This window comes from Myotis myotis, unplaced genomic scaffold (assembly GCF_014108235.1).
Source record: "Myotis myotis isolate mMyoMyo1 unplaced genomic scaffold, mMyoMyo1.p scaffold_m19_p_2, whole genome shotgun sequence".
In the NCBI taxonomy this organism is placed as follows: Eukaryota; Metazoa; Chordata; class Mammalia; order Chiroptera; family Vespertilionidae; genus Myotis; species Myotis myotis.
This window is the reverse complement of record NW_023416324.1, coordinates 183,744,462-183,764,275: the sequence shown is the minus strand read 5'-3', so window position 1 is coordinate 183,764,275 and position 19,814 is coordinate 183,744,462. Positions and strand designations below refer to the sequence as shown.

At 37.2% G+C, this 19,814-nt stretch overlaps 1 pseudogene; it reads right to left on the bottom strand.

Annotated features, from left to right (window-relative positions):
* Nucleotides 1-1,061: 1,061 nt before the first annotated feature.
* Nucleotides 1,062-11,566, bottom strand: LOC118675769 (annotated as a pseudogene).
* Between the last annotated feature and the right edge of the window lie 8,248 nt (nucleotides 11,567-19,814).

Genomic DNA, 19,814 nt, shown 5'->3' with positions numbered 1-19,814 from the left:
GGTAAGTCTATCATATTCATGTATGCTGATTCAGTCTATACATACAATCAAAATAAAATTAATAGTTTTAAAGCCAATGGAATAATCAAGTGAAAGGAATCACTCTTGGTGATTGTGGTATTTCCAAGATTTGTCAGGTAGCTTGGCAACTTAAATTATCTAAAAAATTTCCCATTTTGGCTCAAAAATATAAGAACTATTAAACATGAAACTCAATTCATATCATGTTCTTGCTCTGGCCCACTGGAACCAATAGCAGGTGGCAAAAATATACTCCAGTACATATCAGTCATCAGTGTGAAAGCCAGATATGAGGAAAAACTTGGTGTTAAGAATATGTATTCATGAAGAAAATATTAAGTAAATATATATATATATATATATATATATATATATATATATATATTTACATATATATGAGCCTTAGTGACCTTCTGACCATTCGTGCAATGACCACCAGAGGGCAGATGCTCTGCCAAGCTGTGGTGACTTGGCAGTTGTGGTTCTCAGGTGACACACCCAGAACCAGAGAGGAGGGAGCCCAATTCTGGGGTGTGTCACCAGAGAACTGCCGTCTTGCAATCCAGGACCCCTCAGGGGATGTTGGAGAGCTGATTTCAGCCTGATCCCCACAGGCCAGGCCGAGGGACCCCACCAGTGCACGAATCCATGCACCAGGTTTCTAGTTACAAATGATAGCCAAATGCAAGAGGTGTTTTCTATTATATGTAACATATACATATCATTCCTCAGAGCCACACATAAGTAATAATATTATTCTAATAAACTAGTAGCAACTTATAACAGCATTTATCATTTGACTAAATAAAATATTACTTTGTTTTTACAACACGGGTAAAATATTACATCACATATGTATTTAATTTAGACAATATCAACTATAGTAACTTAAAAGAGGGACTTTTAAAAATTGTGTGACATTGTTTAAGAAGGTTATATAGGTTTTGAGTGCATATTTCTATAAACATAACCTGTGTATTGCATTGTATGAACACCACCCAAAGTCAAATCATCTTCTGTTGCCATGTATTTGGCCCGCTTTACCATTTACTACCCCCTATCTCTATTGTGGGAGAATGAGAAGGTCCCAGGCCTGTGTAGACAAAGTTGTCAGGGGTACACAGAGGTATGGTGAGGGAGAGGTAGTCCCCAAAGATGCTCCAATGGGACTGGTAGATCTGGAAGATGGTGATCCAGGTGTGGAGTACAGTCACCCAGAAGAGAAAGTCCACAGCTAAGTGCCAGACATAGCCTTAGGTTTGACTCTGCTCTGTGTATGTTGGGACAAGGAAGGCTTTTCGGAAAAACCAGAAGATGTAGACCAGCCAGGGAAAAGGCGGGAAAGCAAACCCACCCAGGCAGTACTTTTGGCATAGGTTCAACTTCTACTCTTGGACACCCACTCCAAGTTCATAGCTGCTCTGGAGCTGCATAGTCGGGAAGGGCTCTGTGCTTTCTCTTCGTATAAGAATACTAATCCAATTATGAAGGTTCCACCTTTATGACCTTATATAAACATAATTATTTCCCAAAGAGGCTTCAGCACAGGAATTTTGATAGAACACACTTTAGACCATAGTAATGGTAGATTACAAACTTTGAGGTCATGGATCATGTTTTTGACCTTTGATTCTTCAAAACTTCTATAGTAGGGCTTTGCATATTTTGTATTCAATAAATGTATGGACTGCTTGTCTAAAACTAATCATAATAGCCAGCATTAATCATATTCATTAATCATATTCATTTTAATTCATATTCATTTTATTGTAAAATTCTATTAGTTAGGGTTGCCATAACAAAATACCACAGATTTGGTGGCTTTGACATCAGAAATTAGCTTTCTCACAATTGAGGAAGCTAGATGTCCAAGAAGAAGGTGAACATTGGCAGGTTTGCTTTCTCTGGAGGTCTTTCTCCTTGGATTTCTTCTCTTTCCACCTTCTCACATGGCCTTTCCTCTGTGCACACACACTCTGTGTTTCTAATTCTTCTTCTAAGGACCTCTTCTTATACTCCTATGGAATTAGAGTTTCACTCTTAAGACATCATTTAACCTTCATTAACTCCTTAGATGTCCTATCTCCAAACATAATGGAATTGGGAGTTAGAACCTCACCTTATGAATTGTGTGTGTGTGTGGCGGGGGGGGGGTGGCGGGGGGTGGGGATCAGGAGGGTGCAATTTAGTCCAAAAGCTCTCACAAGCTAACTGTCTCTACATTCTTATCTCATGACATTAACCGAACATAGTCACAGTGCTATAACTAATTTGCAAAGTAGACTGGGAATTGTAGTCTTTATTCAGAGTGCCCACATGCCCTGCTAAAAAATCTATTAATATGGATGAGTGAATGAAATAGATATTTGTGGGCAAATAAGAAATTGGGAGGCACATATGACTCCTATGTTTTATACATAAAGATGAATATAAGAAAATTACATGTTTATATACACATTGTAAATGACAAAAGAATAGTTTTTTCCTTGAATATTGCAAAGCATCTCATATTTAACAAAAGAAGCTAGTTGAAATTCACTAAGTATTTTAATGTAACACTTGAAAAATAATTAACAATCATATTTAGAAACAAACTCTTACATTTATTTAATTAAGAAAATGGTTTTCATATTCACCTGTTTTTTTTAATGTTTCAAGAATTCAAGGTAGCATCTGTATGGCAGTGATTAAAACCATTTTTTGATATTTTAACATCATTTAGTCTCCCAGTGCACCATGCATGTTATGAATGTCAAGTGGAGAGAGAGAGAGCTTTTCTTCAAGTTAGTAAAAAATAAAACCCAGATAATTTAATTCATGTATTCATCTGAGGTCATCTTACTAAAAGAATGACACTCTCCTGTTCTCTAGTTTAAAACCATTTATATCTGTGGTGTAGGTCACATAAGCAACCTAGAAAATCTAAGATGAGTCACTTCAAAATTTTAATATGTACAGTGTCTGATATAACTGAGTTTTACAGAAACTGGTAACACTTTGACAGTATGTATTTTTAAAAGCATCTTTTTACAAAAGTCTCAAAGCACTTTACATTTGAAACATTGAAATCTCCAAAGAAAGAAAATAGAAATCTGAAGCAGTCGGAAGCATAGATCAATTTGGGAGTAATTACTTCAATTATTTCTAATAAAGTCATTTTGTATTAAGTGAAAATAGTCTTAAGTTTTAAACATTTTTAGGATTAAGAGTGGCAGGCTCCAGCCTTTGTTCTCTTATAAAAAAAATATGAGCCCCATTATTCTATGTTGTTAATGGACTTTTGTGGGTTGTTTTTTAGATAAAGGAAAGTATATAATTGCTTAGAATAATCAAGAGGGCCAGCCAAATCTGTTTTTCTTAAGTGCAATCACATGTCAGTAATTGAAAACTAAAAATGTGGATGAAGAATTTCTTTCAATGGTCATAAATTTTGCATGTGATTCCAACCCAATATTTTTCTTCCCATTGTAATACTGTATGCCAACTTACTTGGGAATGATCCTTAGACTTCTAGTGGTTCAGAACACAGACTCTGGAGTTGGTTTTAAACCCCAATTCAAAAATTATTAAGCTATGTGACCTGGAATAACTCACTTAAACTTTCTGAGCCTTAATTTGCATCTTGATATAATTAATGGGAATGATAATAGTACCTATCCTATTGTGTTGTTGTCGGTATCAAAGAAATCAGTATATTAAAAGTATATTACAGCATCTGTCCAATAATTAGTGTTGAAGTAGCTGTCGTTCTTAGGTTCTTTCCAACTCTAATGTTTTATGATTCTGTGATCTCTATTTATAGATACTTTTTAAAAATTCTTTATTGTTTAAAGTATTACATATGTCTCCTTTTTGGTACTTTTTGTTTTAATGCATTTTTATAAGCATTGTCATCATGATGCAAATAATGTATGCTTATAACTTGTAATATGTGGTACATACAGTAAGAAATTTGTCTTAATAGAGAACCTTCTGGAAAGGCTGCTGCTTAACTGAAAATCCTATTTTGGGCTTGCAATAGTCAGGTAGGATCCATAAGTCTGCACATCTTTTTGTGACAAATGGATTCTTTCCCCCCAACTTTTTATGTATTTATTTTATATACATACACATATACATATACACTGTTCAGTGATGTGTTGATAGAAATTTCTAGTTCCTCCTCAGTGCGAAACTGGTGAAAATCTTTAACCAGGGGAGGAAGACAGAACTCTCTCTCTCTCTTCTGAAATAACCCAAGTGTATCTACCTGCTACCTTTGTGGGAAGTCCAGGTTTTAGTAATAATTTTGTATTGTTTCCTCTTGTGCAGGTATAAGCTGAATATCTTGGTACTTGCAAAGCCAGACATTTTCCTAAATACTACAAAAACTTTTCAGGCATTTAGTATGGCATTGTTCAATGTTAAACATTTAAGGCAGAAATTTCATTAATTTTGTTTCTGTTATTCTGGATATTTCTATATTTGAGAAGGTTCCATTTCCCCTAATGTACTCCCTAAAGTATTGGGTTAATCTTTTTTCCGCCTTAGTTAGAATACAGAATACAGAACAGGGTAATTTTGTTTTGATTTTGAACCATGCAAATATATAATATATTCAAAAATATGTAATCAATAATTTAAAAATACAAAAAGAAGTGAAAAGGTATTTCCTAAATCAAGGGCTTTGTTTTAATGGCAAGGCAGTTTTAGTAAAATATAAGTATTAAATAGAGTATCAACAAAACCCTGTCCACTCAGAGTTTTATTTTTAACTATTTCATCCTCACTGCCCTGTAATTCACACTACCATCAGTATATTCCCAAATTAAAGACTTTTAAATTTCTTTTCGCAATGTAAACTTTTCTTAACTTTCACAGGATATTATATTATAAATCAACTGGGTGCTTACACTACAGTATAAAAGCACACCGTGATCTTCCATTCAGTGGTGGTAAAATTTGAAGAATGCCAAATTCCCTCACAATGAAAAATAGATCCCCATGAGGCTGACACAATGTCTGAAAATCTCACCATTAACATTGCCCCTTGAGGGCTTTGTGGAGACAAGCAATTTAATTAGGTTTAGGCATTATATTTCCTGGGTAAATCATTTGCTACCCAAACACAATAGCATGCATTTTTCCATCTTATTAAAAGTCATTAACACACAGCAGAACCCCGAGGAAATGACATGAGATAGAAAACAAGTGTATGTTTCAGAGAAATGAAGAGGTAGAGAAAGGTCAGATTCATGAGAGTTGTTAGGTTCCAGGGGGCACTTCTAGACTGAAATAGAGTGTCCTGAAGTTTCGGAAATCTTTTATAGTTTTTCCTAAACTCTTTACCATATTACTTGGGTGAGAACTTTGTTGTTGTTGTTATTCTCCACTTTTGTTTCGTTGCTTTTAATAACCAACAAACCAATCCTTAAGACAAGCACTGCTCACATTTGATGTGAGCTTGCATTGCCTCCTAGTTGATTAGCCATGATTCCAAATTGTCATTTTATTCTGGTACTGCAATAAGATGTGTGTTTCCCACACATATCTGCAAGTTTCCATGGACTGTTCATTTAAAAAAAAACAAACCAAAACAAATAAACAGTAGGCAAGCTGGTAATGGCACAGCCTTGCATGGAACCCTGAGCATCAATGATAAACAAATAAATTTTATTGTGTTTTTTTTTTTATGAATGCGAAAGTGACATAGAATCCAATTTTTATCTATATTTAGTTATTAATTATCCTGAAAATTCCTCAACTTAAAAACGAATAAAATAAATGCCATAAAAAAATAAAAGACCTCAGGAAATTAAAGATCAAATAAAATCAACAAAAACACACACCCAGACATTGTGGACAAAAAGGGGCCACATGCTAACCTGACTAACTCAGGAAAGGCCTGCGTGGTGGCCTTGCAAACTCAAGAAACCTAAAGTAACCATAAAGAATGGTCTGAAATTAAAACTTTTAATTAAAAAGAAGTTTATAGTGAGTAGTCATGTCCTAGGCCAGTATCTTCCCTGACAAAGATTAACTTCAATCTTTACTGAGCCTATTGTCTTTTTGCATCTAAAAAAATATACCCCTGAAATGTCAGGATAACTTGTAACTTCCCTTTTTCCAGACCCCTCAAGGCACAGCCCTGGTACCCTGGCAGAGACCACAAATTCCCTCATTGTTATTGTTATCCTGTTACTTGTTGACTGTTAATTATCCTATACCCACCTGTGTAAAGGAAGCATGTGTCTATCATTATACTTTTTATCCAATCCCAGAGGTCCCCCCCCCCCCGCCCACTTTGCTTTCTCCCGCCTCCCTGATCTAGCACCAATAAATTTCACTTACCTTTTCTCCTTTGATTGTAATATATAAAACAAGGTGGAAAAATGCCATTCTCCAGAGCACCATCTCAATACACTGAGATTCTGCTTCCTGGCAATTGTCAACAGTTTGGCTCAAGTAAACTCACAAAAATTCCTTACAGGTTTGAATGTTTTTTACGTTAACAATGTAAATAATAAAAATGGCTAAAATCTAGAGGAATAAATTAATTCTAGAACTGCAAAAGTCTTGAGGGAATTTTGTAACTTCTAAAATAAGAAAGTTGCATTGTATTAACAATACAATACAAGAGAAGTCCTTGGTTCCATGTTATGTGAGAATTAGAAATGAGTTCTTTATTTGAAGTGAAATTTTTAATGAGTTTTAACTTTAGTAAATGAATAGACTAGTCAACAAGGTAAGAAGACAAGGAAACTTCTCTATCTTGGTTTAGAATCGAAATGAAAAAAAAAAATGTTTATTTTGACAAATGTTAACTGAAGGCAACTCTCATGCAGGCTTGGACTTCAACATTATGCTATTTACATAAGTTATGGATTCCTGAGTCTAGGGATGAGGGTGGTGAGGGATTTAATTGGAAAAGTGACAGGGAGCTTTTATGAGGTGATGTAATATTCTATATCTTGATTTTGGCAGTGTTTACATGAGTGCATAAACTTCTCACATGTACACTTAAAATAGGTTCATTTTATTGACTATAAACCACATGGCCATAAATTTATTTAAAATAAATAAATTAATCAATTAAAGGAATAAATAAAAAAAATCTAAAGCAATATAATTCCTGAAGATGTTTAATTGAAAACAATGTCCAAGATAATAATGGCCCAAAGCAAATTCATAATGTATTCAATAAGACATTCAAAAATTAAAAAATTAAATAAAAATCCAAGTGGGAGACATTTTTGGGAGACATAGAGTTAATAATTCTATACAAAAGATCCAGAACTGACGGCCATGAAAGTCAGAATCTTGGTTGGATTATATGGAAAGGGTGGACAGGGCAGGTAGGAAAAGTTATGGGCTTTTATATTTCTCATAGTAAACATAAAAGATTATATCAATTCAGTGTTTACTATATACAATGAGACATGTATTATTTTATTGAATTATTAAAAAACAAATAAACAAAAAAATAAAACAGGATCTCTTTTTACAAATGAGAAAACAAAGATTAAAGAGTTAAATTTTTCAAATTTTTCCAGTCAGAAAAAAAGTTTAGACTAGGCCTCAAATCCAAGTCTGACTCCAAAGCCATCTTCTTAAGTACCATGCTATACTATTTTTTTTCAGATAATAGAAAACATAAAAGTTTATCTAGTGAGACAAATACCTTCCTGTCCCTAAATTCTAGGAGAAATTTATTGTGTGGATATTGAGTAACAATGATGGATAATGTCTTCAACCCACGTTTTACAGAAAATACAGTAACGTTTTTTAAATGGCCATTTCTTGTATCAGCCTTTGATAACAGCTCAGTTCATAACACTGAAGCACTACTTGGTGTAGGTATTTCTCTGGACAACAAGCTGAGACAGCTCAGATATGTTGTTATCTACGATCAACTTGTTTTGGGAATGTATCCTATGCCCATCACAGGGAGGGCATAGAGAATCAGAAGGAAGGGCTTAATTTTAAAGAAGTATCAGGGAAATGGCTGATTCTATTATAGAGGGAAATATGTCATGCAGAAAAGTCACTGTGAGTAAGCAGTTGTTTGTCCTCAAAATAACCAAGATAGTTCCCTAAAGGAAGGCCCGAGTTGAGAACTGAAGCTGGTTGATTACTTGTTCTCTGCATGTGAACCTTTAAGAATCATGTGGAGATAAACTCAGTGCCAAGTCAAAAAACGTCGGAAGAATTGAAGAGCTACAGAACCCTAATTCACTCAGTATCCCAGCATGCAGGAAGAGCTGGCATAGAGCATGTGTTAAATACTTATCAGTAAAAAATGCACGATTACATGGAAGGAAAAAAATGAATGATTTTCCAAGAACACAATTTTTTAAAAACTAAAACTATGTATGTATCTTTTTGGTTACTTTTGGAATCATATTAAATTTTTTTGACCACATGCGAAGATTTAATTTTGTTTTAATTTTTGTTAATAACTTTAATTAACAGGAGTTTTTACTTCAATTAGTAATGTAACAATTATACACAAGTACTGTACTAAATTGTTCCTTGTAGTCATTTCAAAAAATATTCATCAAAACCATGTGTTAGATTACTATTTGTTCCTTTTGCAGATGAATAAAATAAAGGTTCAGAGAGGTTAAACATCTTGTCCAAGATTGTTCAGCTGTGAGAGGATTTTTGCCTTATCATTCCCAGCCCATGCCCGTTATGATTCCCTGTTCCAAACACGAAGCCACATTTTCTCTATTTTACCGTTTTGAGAAATGCTTATTAGAAAAGCTTCAAATTATTCCATCTGAGGGTTATAGAGTATTGGGTTTCTGCTGAAGTGCCTCTGGGTTTGGAACAGGAAAGGAAGGTAGGCTGAGCAGTTCAGGTCCAAGACACTCCCCCTTTTCCTCAATTTGGGAAACTTTTGCCTCAGTCATCATTTTTATAAGTTTTATAAAAATGACTTTTATTTGAGAAAAAAAACTAACTTGAAAACAATTGTAATGGACCAATTAGAGCATATTTCAAAACTATCAGGCCTATGAAGATGACTCATTTGAACAAAGAAAAATGTATGTGCAATGAGCAGAAGAGACTTTTCTTAGAATAAATACTACTTGTCAATTTTATGGGAATGAGCAATGAGACCATTTTTTAAAAAGAGGATATCATGGTGACCCAAGATGTAGTAATTATTGTGGGAAACCTCTGAATTTTATAGTGACTCATCAATTTTCTGAGTCTATAGACAAAAATCACTATCAGATCACCTCTCATGTTCTTAGAATTTTGAAGTTCAAGGAACTTTAAAGTATGTCAGTGCCGATTTCACAAAGTAACTCAATTTTAAAATAACCTGGAGAATTTGATGTCCCAAAAGGAAAAGCTTTTTTTACAGACACAAACCACTGAAACTCATTTGCCAGCTCAAGTTGGAGTCTCAGAACCTTTTAGTAATGCTGAGATTAAAAACCAGATGCCTTCAATCAAGATCAATTCCAGGAAATGCTGGCCCAGCTTATATTAAAAAATGCTCAGAACTTTTGGACTATATTCCTCTATTCATGGTGACTTAAAATTAGAAAGAAAGGGGTCTTAGCAATGATTTAGAATTCATTTTGTGTTACTCAAAAATCTTCTTGTGACATCACTTGCTTATTTGCCCAGGAAGCAGGAATAATTAAAGGTGAATTTATAGAGATGGTTATTTTACAGGGTCTCTGATTTCTGCTGGAGGCCTTGTGAGTGGCAAGTGCTTTATCAATGAAGGCTAATGCGCATGTTGCAGAAGCAGTATATTTTCTCCCTTGTATCCAAATACCTTTCTGATTATACACCTGGAAGCTTCAAATCAGAATAATAGGATTTTCTAAGTGGCAGATAAAAGAGCTCTTTCTATCTTTCAAATAATCAATGCAAAAGCAAACCACAGAGAAAAAGTCTCAGATGAAAGTTTTAGAACCTATGCATAGAGACAGGCCAACAGCAATATGGGCAAACAATGATATTAAAGGAACAATAGTGAACAGAAAGTTCAGGGAAATTAGATAAGAATGGAACAGTCTAACAGTACAGCAATCCTATCTAATAAAGAGAGAATATGCTAATTGACTGCCATGCCCTCAAAGATGGTGACGCCCACAGCCACAAGATGGTGGTGTTCACTCCTCTCAGCCCCGACAGGGCGGTAGATGCATGGCACAGCTGGGCCCGCACGCAGGGAGGTCCAGCCACTCCATGTGCCTGCTTCTGGAGTCCCAAAGTCCCCTCAGCCCCCCAGCTGCCCAGGGCCAGCCCGAGGCTCAGGCAAGCCTCGGATGGTGACTGGCCAGCTGCCCAGGGTCACCCGAGGCCCAGGTAACCAGGGCTGGTCAAGGCTTGCGCTGCTGGCAGTGGCAGCAGCAGAGGTGTGATGGGGGTGTCATCTTCTCCTGATCACCAGGTCGCCTCCTACCCTTGAGGGCTCCCGGACTGTGAGAGGGGGAAGGCCGGGCTGAGGGACCTCCCACTCCAGCACATGAATTTTCATGCACCGGGCCTCTAGTACTATAATAAGAGATGGGCTATTTAGTTAGCAACATCAGTGTCAATGTTAGGCTTAAGGTGAGAGTGTTGGCCCAAAAAGTGAAGGATAGGCTGAGACAAAGACCTGGTCTTCAGACCAGAAAACAGTTCCTATCTCACAAGGGTAGAAGGAAGGACGGTTAAAATGGTCTTAAAATTATACAATTGTCTCATCTATATTTGTAATGAAATTGGGCACATTTGATTTAACTGCTTCATTTCATTGTAATTTATCAATAATTCAGTGATTGAAGAATTCTTAAATCATTCACTTTTATCTAAGCCATACTGAAGAATACTAAAATAGGTATTTATTTTTAAGGATGTCACTATGCTGCTATTAATAACATTTCTGTTTACAATAAAAATGAATGGAGGCAGTTGGGTCCAAGTTTTTTTCTAGGCTCTAGAGTATTGACCATTTACTTTTTATAGAGTGACTTTTGCCTCAGTCTATAAAAGAAATTAGGATATTTTATGTAGTGATTTTCTCTATTGGTTCCTGGCATCTACTGGACACTCAATAAATGTTTGTTGATTGAATGAAAGATTGATTCATTTCTTAACCACCTTCAACTTTTCCATACTATAAATTAAAAATTGATACTTAAGGTATCATCAAAAGATTACTAAACTTAATTAGATATAGTGCTTTTCTTTTTCTTCCTGAGATGGTTTTCTAGTCTAGAAACTGAACTGATTCACTTCTGTGTGAATTAAATAAGCTAGAAAAAGTTCTTCCTGCACTTTTATAATTTTAAATTATTTCCAATATTTATTTCATTATTTTTTTTCTGTTCTTCCTTTTTTAAAAAATCTTTACCATTGAGATTATTACAGATGTCCCTCTTTTTTCCCCCATAGCTCCCCTCCACTCAATTCCCACCCCAACCCAGACCCTTGCCACCCTATTGTCTGTGTTCATAGGTACTGTATACATGCATTTAAGATTTTTGTCTAATCTCTTCCCGCATCCCCCCACACCACTTACCCTCTGAGAATCGTCAGTCTGTTCCATTTCCATTTCCCTGATTCTATTCCGTTCACCAGTGTATTCTGTTCATCAGATTATTTATTCATTTGATTTTTAGATTCACTTGTTGATAGATATGTATTTGTTGTCACTTTGTTATTTATAATTTTTTATCTTTACCTTTTTCTTCTTCTGTTTCTTCTTAAGGAATACCCTTCAGCATTTCATGTAATACTGGTTTGGTGCTGATGAACTCCTTTAGCTTTTTTTTTTTTTTTTTTTTATCTGTGAATCTCTTTATCTGATCTTCAATTCTAAATTATAGCTTCGCTGGATAGAGTAATCTTGGTTGTAGGTTCTTGCTATTCATCACTTTGAATATTTCTTGCCACTCCCGTCTGGCCCGCATAGTTTCTGTTGAGAAATCAGCTGACAGTCATATGGGTACTTCCTTGTAGGTAACTAACTGTTTTTTTCTTGCTGCTTTTAAGATCCCAATATTTACTTTAATTGAATTGACTAGCCGAAAACAAAATGATGTCTGGCCTAAGTTAACATGATATCCTTGATTAAAAAATAAATATAGTCAAAATAGCACAATTGATTGTAACTGTAGGCATAGCTGATAGCTGCAGAGTTTAAGGTCTAAACTCGAATTTGCAATTGGTTTAGAACAAAAGTGGCAAAGAAAGTAATGTTTTAAAAGTAAGGAAATTTCTCAAATGTTGCTTCACCTATTAGTTTAGATCAGCGGTTCTCAACCTGTGGGTCGCCACCCCTTTGGCAGTCAAACGACCCTTTCACAGGGGTCACCTAAGACCATCCTGCATATCAGATATTTACATTATGATTCATAACAGTAGCAAAATTACAGTTATGAAGTAGCAACGAAAATAAATTTATGGTTGAGTCACAACATGAGGAACTGTATTTAAAGGGCCAGAAGGCTGAGAACCACTGGTTTATATGATTAGGAAGTAGTGCTTCTCTCATTGTGTTAGGTGTTCAGATAAATATAGTTTTCTGTGGTCTAGGGGAAGAGTAATAAGTTGACATAATCATTGCAGAATGTCAATAAAATTGTGTTCTATAAAGGTAAACCTAAATAAGGCACTAGTAAACAAGACAGTGTCTTTAGTCTAGCCAGTGTCAAAGTGGCAATCTCACACATCAGTCAGCTCCAACCTCAGAAGACAATCTGCAATGAAGGTCCTACCACTTCTTCACCACCAACACAGTGCTCTTACATTGGCTTCAGATATTATCCCACTCTGAAATACCTATATTTATTGGCTTTTCTACCCCTAGGCAAGAACTTTCCCACAGCATGCATAAGAGTAGGTATGAAGGGAGGAAGCAAGATGGCGGCATAGGTACACACTTGTACTTGCTGCCACGCACAACCACATAAAAAATACAACTAAAAGACAAAACGAATATCATCCAGAACCATGGGAAGGCTGGCTGAGTGGAAATTCTACAACTAGAAGGAAAGAGAAAAGTGCATTGAAGCGGGTAGGAGGTGCAGAGGTGCGGAAGTGCAGAGGTATGGAGGCACGTGTGGAAACAGGCTGGCAGCTGGGTGTGCTATTGTCTTTTTCAATTGGGAGGGAGATACAAGCTCCCAATTGCTTTTAACTCTAGTTCCAGGTGAGACTCTGGGGACCCAGACTCATACGGGGAGAAACTGGACTGTCTGGCATTGGGCTGGAATGCGAGGGTGGCTTTCTCGCAGGCGTGCTTGCAGCAATCATTGTTCCTGCACAGGGCCACGGGACACAAAGACCCCAGGATCGCTCCAAGGCAGAGCAGACTTTGCAGTTTTCTCTGCCCTGATGATTCCCTGAGACCCCACCCCACCCAATTTATAACCCCTCCCAAGCTGTGAGCAGAGACTTTTGCATATGAATGGCCTGTTCTTTTGCAATCTAAAACCTAACAAACTGCAGCTGGGTCAAAGAGCACCAAAGCCTCCAAAAGAAGGCCTAGACAGCAGCCCACATTGCTTCACAGCTGGACCTCATCTGGGCACTTCCAAACCCCAAACAAAGAGGAGGAATCTGCGGATCTCTCTATAGCTCCTGCTGGGGGTGCTTCAGGCAATGGCTGACTTTTCACCTCCTTGGAGATCCAAGAGCCACTGTACTCAGTGGTCAGAGTGAGACTATACCAGAATGCAACTCTTCACATCCATAAGCGCCACACTCAAAGGGCAGATTCAGTGATCACCAAAGCCCAACTGAAGCAAGTCCTGCTCCATGAGGGTGTCTCCAGCACAGTAGTTCTCCCATTGTAGACACAGCCGGTCCTCACAGCCAATTGGCCTGATGGTCAATTCCTCCCAGTGTTACCAACAGCAATCAAGACTTAACTACAACAAGACTGTGCAAACAGCCCACAAAGGGGTGCACCAAGAGTGTCCACCTCAGGTAATTGGGGAGGCTGAGGCGCTGGGCCCTATAGGACACCTAGCACAGAAAGCCACTCTAACAACACAGGGAAGCAGCCAAAATGTGGAGACAAAGAAACATGTCACAAATGAAAGAAATGGAGGAAAGCAAACAACTGGATATAGAGTTCAAAACCATGGTTATAAGGTTACTCAAGAATCTTCTAGAAACCTCTGAGAAATTTAGTGAGACCCTCAAGGATATGAAAAAGACCAACTAGAAATTAAGCATACACTGACTGAAATAAAGAATAATATACAGAGATCCAACAGCAGACTAGAGGACCCCAAGAATCAAGTTAAAGATTTGAAATATGAAGAAGCAAAAAACACCCAACTGGAAAAGCAAAAAGAAAAAAGAATCCAAAAATATGAAGATAGTGTAAGGAGCCTCTGGGACAATTTCAAGCGTACCAACATCCAAATTATGGGGGTGCCAGAAGAAGAGAGAGAGCAAGATATTGAAAATATATTTGAAGAAATAATGACAGAAAACTTCCCCTACCTGGTGAAAGAAATAGATTTACAAGTCCAGGAAGTGCAAAGAACCCCAAACAAGAGGAATCCAAAGAGGACCACACCAAGACACATCATAATTAAAATGCCAAGAGCAAAAGACAAAGAGAGAATCTTAAAAGCAGCAAGAGAAACTCAGTTACCTACAAGGGAGTACCCATAAGACTGTCAGCTGAGTTCTCAACAGAAACCATGCAGGCCAGAAGGGAGTGGCAAGAACTATTCAACGTCATGACTAGCAAGAACCTACCACCAAGATTACTCTACCCAGCAAAGCTATCAATTAGAATTGAAGGTCAGATAAAGAGCTTCACAGATAAGGAAAAGCTAAAGGAGTTCATCACCACCCAACCAGTATTATATGAAATGCTGAAGGGTATTCTTTAAGAAGGGGAAGAAGAAAAAGTAAAGATAAAAATTATAAACAACAAAGTAACAACAAATACATATCTATCAACAAGTGAATCTAAAAATCAAGTGAATAAAAAATCTGAGAACAAAATAAACTGGTGAATATAATAGAATCAGGGGGATAGAAGGGGAGTGGACTGACAATTCTCGGGGAGAAAGGGGTGTGGGGGTGAGGGAAGAGACTGACCAAAAACTGTACACCTATGGACGAGGACAGTGCGGGGAGGGGGTAAGGGCATGGGGTGGGGTGGGAACCAGGTGGAAGGAAGCTATGGGGAGAAAAAAAAAAGGAACAACTGTAATAATCTGAACAATAAAGATTTACTTTTTTAAAAAAGAGGTGTCAGTCAGTAGCCAGATTGTCAAACTTTCCCCCAGTTTCCTGTCAGGACTCTGTTACAATTCTCCTTCTTCAAATATCATTATCATATGGTTGGAAATATCTCTACTTTGAACAAAGCCAGGTCCTGGCACAGGTGCCATAGTTAATGCTTTACCCAGCTTTTAGCACTCATGGCTATTTTAATTAGAGGCATAAATTTAGGTGCAAAAACCTTAACACAAAATCTAAACTATCTGGCAGTATGGAACTCCTCTTATCCAGTGCACTCTCTGCACGGCTCTAAACTGATCTTGAGCTCTCCATATACTAATGTATTAATATTTTTTCATTACCTAACATATTGGTATTTTATGATGGTGCTAATTCAAATATAATTAAAATCACATTGTTGTGTTTAATTATGACCAGAGGCTTATGAACAGACTCGTTATTTTGTATTAAATAATGAATTCATTCAATAGTACCAATTTTCTGTCGTTTTTATCAATCTTTTGTGGATCATTCCACTAATAGGTCTTATTTTTGAGTAAGGGATCACTATTATGGGAAATAAAAAAAAAGATGATTAATATATGGACTCTGTTCTCAGTGAATTTGCAATCTAATGGATAGATGGATAAAATAAACTGACAAAATACAAACACTTAACAGAGATACCAAAAATGGGAAAGAGAAGAAGAAATTATACCTGTTTCAAGGTTTCAAGTGTCAGTGTCTCAAAAAATAAAGCATTAACAAAAACAGGCATGTCAATAGAAGGAACTGATGTGGTGGGAGAGGAGAAGAGTATGAGTTTGCTATTGAATATGTTAAACTTTGTGTGTGAGTGACACATCAAGATGGAGATATCCAGTTGAAAAATCAGTAATGTTTTCATGAGTCAAAGAGTGGCAATGTTTGAATTGTTCTGAAGGAATGGTTATCAAGTTTTTTGTTCTCAGTACTCCTTTGCACACTTTAAAATTATTGAAGTCTCCAAAGAGGACCTTTCTTTCTTTTTAAAAATTAAATTTATTGGGATGACTTTGGTTCATAAAATTTATAAGTCTCAGTGTACAATTCTTTGATACATGATTATATTTGGCCCTCTTTACTACCCCCACCCTCCTTCCCTCTGGTAACCACCATACTATTGTCAGTGCCTATGTTTTCTTGTTTATTTGTTTGTTTTGTTTTTTAAAATATATTTTTATTGATTTCAGAGAGGAAGGGAGAGGGTGAGAGAGATAGAAACAGAAATGACGAGAGAGAATCATTGATTGGCTTCCTACACACCCCATACTGAGGATGTTGCCTACAACCCGAACATATGCCCTGACTGGGAATGGGGAACCATGAATTCCTGGTTCATAGGGCGACATTCAGCCACTGAGCCACACTGGCCTGGCTGGATTTTGTTTTTCTTGTTTATTCTTTAGTTGCTTTCAGTTTTACATCCCACACAAAGAGGGCCTTTTTATTTTATATGAGTTATATCTATCAATATTTACAATATTAGAAATTAAAACTGAGGGAGAACCAAGATGGCGGCATAGGTTAACGCCGGAGTTTGCTGCCTTGAACAACTACTTCAAAAGTGAAACTAAAAAACGGAACAGACATCACCCAGAACCACAGGAATGCTGGCTGAGTGGAAGTCCTACAACTAGGAGGAAAGAGAAACGCATACGGACACTCAGAGGAGGCGCAGTGCTGAAGTCAAATTCTGAGGTGCGGAGTGCGCGGAGCGGGCTGGCGGCGGAGGGCACAGTTGGCGTTTTCAATCAGGAGGGAGTCGCAGACTCTGAGCTCCAGATACAGGCGAGTCTTTAGGGACCCAGACTCAAACGGGAGAAGCGGGACTGTCTGGCTTCGGTCAGAGCGAGTGCAGCTTTCTCTCCGAGGTTTGCAGCGGGTGCTGGGATTCAGAGAGGCAGAGCCCCTGGGGACAGGACTGAGAGCCGCCATAACTGCTCTCTCCGGCCCACCCTGTTGATCCTGTGCGTCCCGCCCCGCCCAAGCCCTGCACAGAGGCATTTGCCGGATAGCCTCAGGCAAAGGCTAGATTAGCACCTCCCTAGAGGACAGAAGTTCTCTCACTGCAGACACAGCTGATTCTCATAGCCACTTGGCCTGGAGGTCAAACCCTCCCTGGTATTAGCTACAACAATCAAGGTTTAACTATAAGACTGCGCACAAAGACCACTAGGGGGTGCACCAAGGAAGCATAACAAAATGCGGAGACAAAGAAACAGGACAAAATTGTCAATGGAAGATATAGAGTTCAGAACCACACTTTTAAGGTCTCTCAAGAACTGTTTAGAAGCCGCCGATAAACTTAATGAGATCTACAAGAAAACTAATGAGACCCTCGATGTTATATATAACGAATATTATACAGACTCCCGACAGCAGACCAGAGGAGCACAAGAATCAAGTCAATGATTTGAAATGTGAGGAAGCAAAAAACACCCAACCGGAAAAGCAAAATGAAAAAAGAATCCAAAAATGCAAGGATAGTGTAAGGAGCCTCTGGGACAGCTTCAAGCGTACCAACATCAGAATTATAGGGGTGCCAGAAGATGAGAGAGAGCAAGATATTGAAAACCTATTTGAAGAAATAATGACAGAAAACTTCCCCCACCTGGTGAAAGAAATGGACTTACAGGTCCAAGAAGCGCGGAGAACCCCAAACAAAAGGAATCCAAAGAGGACCACACCAAGACACATCATAATTAAAATGCCAAGAGCAAAAGACAAAGAGAGAATCTTAAAAACAGCAAGAGAAAGAAACTCAGTTACCTACAAGGGAATACCCATACGACTGTCAGCTGATTTCTCAACAGAAACTTTGCAGGCCAGAAGGGAGTGGCAAGAAATATTCAAAGTGATGAATACCAAGAACCTACAACCAAGATTACTTTATCCAGCAAAGCTATCATTCAGAATTGAAGGTCAGATAAACAGCTTCACAGATAAGGAAAAGCTAAAGGAGTTCATCACCACCAAACCAGGATTATATGAAATGCTGAAAGGTATCCTTTAAGAAGAGGAAGAGGAAGAGGAAGAAAAAGGTAAAGATACAAATTATGAACAACAAATATGCATCTATCAACAAGTGAATCTAAGAATCAAGTGAATAAATAATCTGATGAACAGAATGAACTGGTGATTATAATAGAATCAGGGACATAGAAAGGGAATGGACTGACTATTCTTGGGGGGGAAAGGGGTGTGGGAGATGCTGGAAGAGACTGGACAAAAATCGTGCACCTATGGATGAGGACAGTGGGTGGGGAGTGAGGGCGGAGGGTGGGGTGGGAACTCGGAGGAGGGGAGTTATGGGGGGGAAAAAAAGAGGAACAAATGTAATAATCTGAACAATAAAGATTTAATTAAAAAAAAGAAATTAAAACTGAGGAATTTCAGAATCAGTATTAAACAATTAAAAACAATTTAAGTCTTATATATCAATATATTTTGTGAAAAAATAACCATATTTCAAAAAATATTAATGAGCAGAGTGGTATAGTTTTAAATTTTGAAAATACATTTAATGTATGAAAAGAAAAAAGCAGTTGGATTTTCATAACTGCTTCTGCATCCAATCTGTTGTGATATCACACATCATGTAGATTTGAGAAAACTCCACCATAAACACATGAGAGAATGAGAGTGAAAAAAAGCAAATAATACTGAAGTGTATTACATAAATAGTTTGATTTTTGTCAGAGAACATGTTTTGTATGACTTGAGTCCTTCAAATACTTTGATACCTCTTTTATTGCTCAGGATATGGTATATTCTTATAAAACTTCCATATGAATGTTAAAAGAATGTGTACTCTGCTGTATTTGTGTGAAATTTTTTATAAATGCCAAGTAGGTCAAGATGGCTGATTTTATTGCTTTTCTGGAATTATTCCCTTAATTATAGTGATAGGGTTATTAAAATCTCTGACTATAATTATAGATTTATTTTTTCTTTAAGTTCTATCCATTGTTGCCTTATATATTTTGAAGCTCTGTGACTAAGTGTGTATGCATTCAGGACTGTTAAATTCTCTCAATAAATTGAAAGCTTTATTCTTATGAAGTGACCTTTTTGTACCTGCTATTCTTTGCTTTAAATATTCTTTCATGTTAATATAACCACTCCAGGCCTTTTCTTTTTTTAGTGTTAGCATGGTATCTTTTTTCCCACCTTTTAAATTTTAACCCATTTTTTCTTATAGTTAAAATGTGTTTCCTTATAAGTGGAGTTGCTTTATATTGAATCTGACAATCTCTCTTTTTTATTTGGAGTATTTAGATCACTGGCCTTAAATGCCATTAGATTTGATTCATACTGCTAGGTTTAAATCTATCATTTGCAATTTTTTTCGATTTGTCTCATGTGTCCTTTGTCCTCCTTGTCTTCATTTTCTCCCTTTTTATAGATTAACCAGGGGAACAGTGCACGAATTTATGCACCTTGAAAGGAACTGTGGGCCATGAGGCTGTGGTGGGCACAGGGGTGGATCTTGGCTCATCCTCCATGCCACCACCAGCCCCTCCCACCATGGTCCCCAGTCCCCTGTCTGCTGGCAGCCCCATTCCCAT